Consider the following 6,000-nt stretch of genomic DNA (forward strand, 5'->3'; position numbering starts at 1 on the left):
GACGACACTGAGGCAAGATTTGGGCGTGGCGTGGAGAGGTCAGGAGCTCTGCCCCAGAAACGTTGCTTTTGAAACCCTTTCTGGATCTCCAGATGGAAACGTCAGGCGAGCACGCAGTACCAGCAGGGGAGAGGTCTGCCCTGGAGAAAACTTGGGCGCGGGTAACACACGCAGATGGTGATCTGGGGTGTACACGGGGACGAGAAATGTCCAAGGGCTGAGGCCGGGGGCCCTTCTGTGTGGCTCTCCTGGACCGGGAGAGTGCCTGGGGAGTGGGGACCCGAGCTCCCAGACAGACAGAACGCGTCTTCCCCGGCCATGCGCTGCTTCCCCACCCCACCGAGGTCCCTGACACTCCCACGAGGAACCCGTGTGTGCTTGGGTGCTCCTGTCCTTTTCTCCCTCCACCCTTAGATGAATTGCCAGCACTAGTGAATGTTTTCTCTGGCTCATAAATGCCTAATGCCTACCACACAAACCTCAACTGCCTGCAATCGAGACTCACGCACATGCAGAAAAGATTGTGTGAGCCAAAGATATAAATGACGCTGTCGCCCGAGGTTGCTGCAGAAAACGCGACCGCTGAAATGGAAATTGCATCCCGCATTTACTTCCTACACCACCTGCCTCCCTTTGCCACTGCCACCCTGGAAGGAAGCGGGAATTAGCTGTAAATATTGTACAGTTGGTAATTTGCTGGAGTAAATCACTGTTCATTTTGACAGAGAGGGCACGATGTGAGCGTCAGGTTCTTTCCCTTCTAGGGATCATTTGTGACGTCAGCTTCCCGGTTTCATCTTGCACTTATTTTGGTCCTCAGCATGTTTATGTCTTCTCTGGGATGGGCTGGTGTGGTGGGAGGGGATCAAAACATGGAGGCAAAATTCCTCCTAGAGCTTTAAAGTTCCTCTGCTGGAACATTATCTATTCCTTCTTTTACTAAGCAATCTCTTGATGGGCCACTGTATGCCAGAAACTCTGATAAGCCCTAGAAAATAAAGATCAATAGTACAGGATTTGCAGCCTATTGGGAGAGCTCTGATAATGCGTAGTTGACTTAGACCAACAATCGTTTGATAATAATATTTAATGAGGTCTTATTTTATATCAGATATTATTCTAAGAGATTTAAAAAATAACCCCATTTAATCTTTACAATCATCCTCTGAGGTGAAAATTACCTTTGTCCCTATGTCACAGGTGAGGAAACTGAGGCACAGGGGAGTTCAGCAACTTGTCCAAGATCACCAAGTTGGAAAGATTCCAATAAGATAGTTCCTGCTTCCTTAACCACTATTGCTACCTCTTGATGTGCAAGAGACAAGGAGAAGTGTTTTAATTATAATTAAGTATCTACTCCACTTGCTTTATGATGTAGATTAGTTATTAGTTGAGTCCTGTGGGCAATAAAACTTTAATTCCTAATCTGGAAAGTGAGCTGATTCCTATCTTAACAAGAAGGGGGGAAAAAAAACTCAGCTCACAGAGTATCTTAACCCCAAATATCCAGTTAATGTGTGACCAGGCAAAGATCTGAGCCAGAAGTCACATTCATACTATTTTCAAGTTATAAAACCCAGTGAGTATGTAGTAGATGCAGGCAAGGGGCCATTTAAGGCACTGTGAGGCCAAAAGAGGGGAAATGTGATCACCAAGAAAAGCAGTGGAAAGGCAGCTGGTCTAAGCAGTGAAAGTGGAGAAGGACATTTAGTGTAGCCAAGGATGAACAGGGCAACAGAGACAGAGGCCCAGCAGATCGCTGGCACAGGTGGCTGGGAAGGGCAGGCGCTGCTGGTCTTCTGTTGCTCAAGTTCATGCCCACATGGTGTGACGATTCACCTGGCACAGAAGAGGACACATCAGTGGGTGGGGCGACCACGAGGGGCTGTGCAGTGGCTCCCATGAGACCTGTCCTTCCGCCCTTCTGTGCTAAGGATCAACACAGGAAGGAACGGAATGGGACCCACTTTGCTTTGGTCCTGCTCACGTTGTTGCTGAGTATTGATGATGGCTGAGCTCTTATAGGCTTTTTCACATCCCCACTGTTAAACATGCCCAACCCTGCATAAAGGTAGGTGGCTGGGCATGAATTTCACGTGCCGCTCAGGACAGGGAGTCGATTCCAGCTTTGGGATGGTGAGCGAGGCCCCTCGGAGTTATGGGAACCTCCTGCTCCCTACTGTCTTTGGATGTTCAGCTCTTGACTTCCCCTTCAACTTCCATATATATTTTAGGCCCATAATTTAGAACATGAGTGTTTTGACAAGCAAGAAATATCTCTGGCCAACTGTTGCAAAATGGAATTTCCTTGAATGATATACGAACTGACTCATAAAGAGTTGCTTATGATTGGCTTGGAAGAGGTAGGAAAGGGGCGCTCTGGGGCACAGGTCTCAGGCCCGGGTCACAGGTCATTAGTGTGGCACCACAGAAACAAATCAAGCTCCACTGTCTCCTTTCTTCTTTCATCATAATCTCCTTCTGCTCCTTATTAATCCCTATTCTTCCTCTTCTTTATGTTCTTCTCTGTACAAGTCACCCTGCTAAAGACCCAAAATTCTAGGTGAAAACATCTGATCATCTCAGTTTGGAATCTAAGTACCAGTCCCAGATTACACACCAGCGGGTCTCGGAGGCCTGGCTTTGCACATTACATCTGGTCCCTTCCAGCTTCCTCTCTGCACTGCCCCACCCCGCTCCACTTCCAAGCTACCCCTAGCTGAGCAGCTCTGTCCTGCCTCACCCCTCTGCCCTGGAGTGTCTACCTTGGAGCCAGCGGACTGAATTCCTGAAACTCTGAGCGAAATTAAACTGCTCCTCCTTTAAGTCGTGGGTGTTGGGTATCATGTCACAGGGATGAGAAGGCTGCTTTCCCCACAGCTGTGTGGACAAGTGGCTATAGGAGGTAAGGGCTGAAGAGGGAAGACAGTACAAGGCTGCTGAAATAATCTGTGAGAGGCGACGGTGGCTTGGATCAGGATCTCATGTGACAGCCCCAATACAAGTGACTAATAGAGTAGAAGAGAACAATAATAGGTAGAAGAGAATGAGAAAAGCCATGAGTGGCTTCAAGTGCCTGCCCTAGACCATAGGAAGGAGAGAGCCACCATGTTAGGAAAGAGGAAGACTCAGCCAAGAATTAAACTGGGGGTTAGGACACGAACAGTTTACTCTGGGCACGGGGGTTTCTAGGTGCCAACGGAGCACTCAAAGGGATACTGAAGGGAAAGTTTGTTTTACAAAAACAGAATTAATGGGTCCAAATAAGATGTGAACTGGAAATACATGTAGAAAGTGTTCAAAGTTGTGAAAGTGGCTACCATTATAAAGTGAGTGGGTGAAAGTAGAGGGTAGCTGAGGGCTGAGCTTTGGGTCGGTAGCAGCTTTGATTAACGGAGTTTCTAAAACACGTACACAGGTACCTTTGGGTGGCTGGAATGAGTACAGAATGATCATTTTTGGTGGGGGGCACATACTAGAGTAAGAAGATTAAGTCTCCAACCTACTGGCCTCTGTCCTTTTATCAACCTCGTCACTCACAAACAGCCCACAGGGCTTCACTGGCTGTCCACACTGAGCCTAGAAGCACAGCAGAATTTGGGGTGAATCGGAGGGTGAAGGAGCTGGTTCCCAGACTTCCTGTGGATTGATCTCGTCCCTGACAGACTTAGGGTGGCTGGTTATTAGTACCAAGTAAATACAACATCAAACCAGGTAATGGTGATGTCTACAAAAGACTATTTGACAGTGGTCCTAAACTCATTTGTCCGAATGAGAAACTCACTCAGTTGTGAGGCCTCTGAAGCCCACTCACCCTTCCTTTGTAAAAATAGATGTACCTCAAATATGTTACTCTTTAGAAACCATTTTATGCAATTTTAGGAGTCTAAACAAAAAAAGAAGACACTTCAATTTAACACTGTATTGCTAACACACAAATATAGGTCTAAAAAATTATACACAAGTGGATATGAAACACTCAAGAGTTCTGAATTTTAAAAGATATGGCCATTTACTGAATTTATCACTTGGCAAGATGTTGCTGGGTTAATGAAGCTGGTAAGATTTTGATTAACCATGTACCAAAAGTTTCATACATTGGGATCAAATAAAGCAGCCAGATAGATTCTTCTGGAGGAAGAAAGTAAATCTTGTGGAGAAGTTGCATGGAGTGCAGAGACTTGGGTTGGTGGGTAAGTAATTCTTAACCAAGGCGGCCAGCCCACTCCTGTCCATTTTATGAGGCCAATAAGAGTTTACTCTCAACGCATTTGGTAACTATAAACCATTTTATTTGCTGTTTTATGAATTCTAGAGCCAGATCTTTTCTTTCCTTGGAGAATAATTATGATTCCCCAAGGAGAAATTCGAGTTGGAGCTCCATGGACCTGTGTTTGAACCAGACTCTACAACTTATTAGCTACAGTAGTGTGGGGTTGTCTTGCAAATTACTTTATGTCTTGGGCCTCATCTCAGTTACCCCATTGGGTAATGGTGATGATAAGGCTTTCTTTGTCTTATTGTGGCAATGATTAAGTAAGGATTACACAAAATGCTCAATTCCGTAAGCTCATTGCTCTTAAAAACCCATTTGCTCCTTCTCTTGGGTACATAACTAAAGAGCACTTCCAAGCCGTGTAGTCACATGACTGGATTCTAGCAGCCAAAACAATAGAGCTAAAATGTTGTGTACATTCCAGGATCTCCCACTCCTTATCATCCATGGTCTTACTCCTGCACTGTGGATGTTTGCCTCCAGGGCAGTACTGGAAACATGATATTAAAAGCCTGCCCTCTTGAATCCCTGTGTGGGGGACACTTTTCTTCCTCTTGCTCGATGACCTGCAAACCTCTCTGACTGACTATAGGAGTAAAAAACAAACTCCTGTGGTGCTAGCCTACTCCAAGAGATAGAGGCAGAATCTAATACCTAGTATTAGTTATGGATACATTAGATAATAAATATTATTTTCTATCATTCTTGTGCTCCAGAGAGAGAAGACAAGCAAATGAGCTGAAATTCAAAGAGGGCCAATCACCACCAGGAGAGGTGGCAGGTAGACAGGCTGATGGGGACCGCTGGCGGTGGAGTGAGTTTGTTTCGGACCTACCAGATCTCCAGCGGGGCAGTGAGTGTCGTGCTGCCAGAGGGACAGCTATTGCAGGGATGGAGCTCTGCTGTGCTCAATCTGTTATCATGTGAGAGAGTGGACAGAAAGAAAGGGGCAGCATCTGGGGAGAAAAGCAGACAGTGACAGAGGCAATGAGGGAGGAAGAGAAAAGAAGAAGGGTGAAACAAAAAGATGCCCACCCTGCTGACAAGAACCCAGAGGCTTCTCCCGACAGCGATGCTAAGATTCAATGATCACCTTTCTAGCACCTGAAGGACTGAAAACAAGTGTCCCAGCAGGGAGAAAATATCAGGAGACGACTTCCTGGGTGATCTCGGTGCTCAATACCTTGGAAGACATTACCATAAGAGAGAATCTCTGCTGTGACTGAATCATGGGACTAGACAAACACTGAACTTTTGTGTCATTTTAGGCTTCTAAGTGCCACATGCCAGTTTTAGGATTAACCTCTGTTACTCTGATCTACTCATCCTCAGATGAACTGCTTTCTGTATCCGGAAATCATGAGTGTTTGTGTGTGTGGTGTTTTCCTATTACACAACATTTTCCTCTTCTTATATCCTTGGAAGAAGGTAATATCACCACAAAGTGTATTTGGAAAACAACCCATTATTGAAGTAAGCACTTACTGTTGAGGCTTCAGAGGGTCCTTCTGTGTGACAGGGCAATATAACCTTGAAACAGACCTCTGAGGAGATATAGGAAGGTGAGGGCAAGGGAGAGGGGTTACTAAAGTTTAAAGTGTGGTTAGTGAGTTGTTAATAAAAATATGAAAGAAAATCTATGAAATCAAAAAGTAAAGGGCCAGGGTTTTAGCTCAGTGGTTCTGCTGCCTGCCTCACAAGCACAAGGACCTGAGTTCGATCCT

The 6,000-nt window shown here is 45.7% G+C and overlaps 1 protein-coding gene across 6 annotated transcripts in view; it reads right to left on the minus strand.

The window, feature by feature from the left end:
- Window positions 1-6,000, minus strand: part of Hs3st4 (heparan sulfate-glucosamine 3-sulfotransferase 4) — a 718,708-nt gene that overhangs the window by 23,325 nt on the left and 689,383 nt on the right. The gene's annotated exons all lie outside the window — the stretch shown is intronic.

Source organism: Fukomys damarensis, unplaced genomic scaffold (assembly GCF_012274545.1).
Source record: "Fukomys damarensis isolate Sample0158 unplaced genomic scaffold, DMR_v1.0_HiC HiC_scaffold_34, whole genome shotgun sequence".
In the NCBI taxonomy this organism is placed as follows: Eukaryota; Metazoa; Chordata; class Mammalia; order Rodentia; family Bathyergidae; genus Fukomys; species Fukomys damarensis.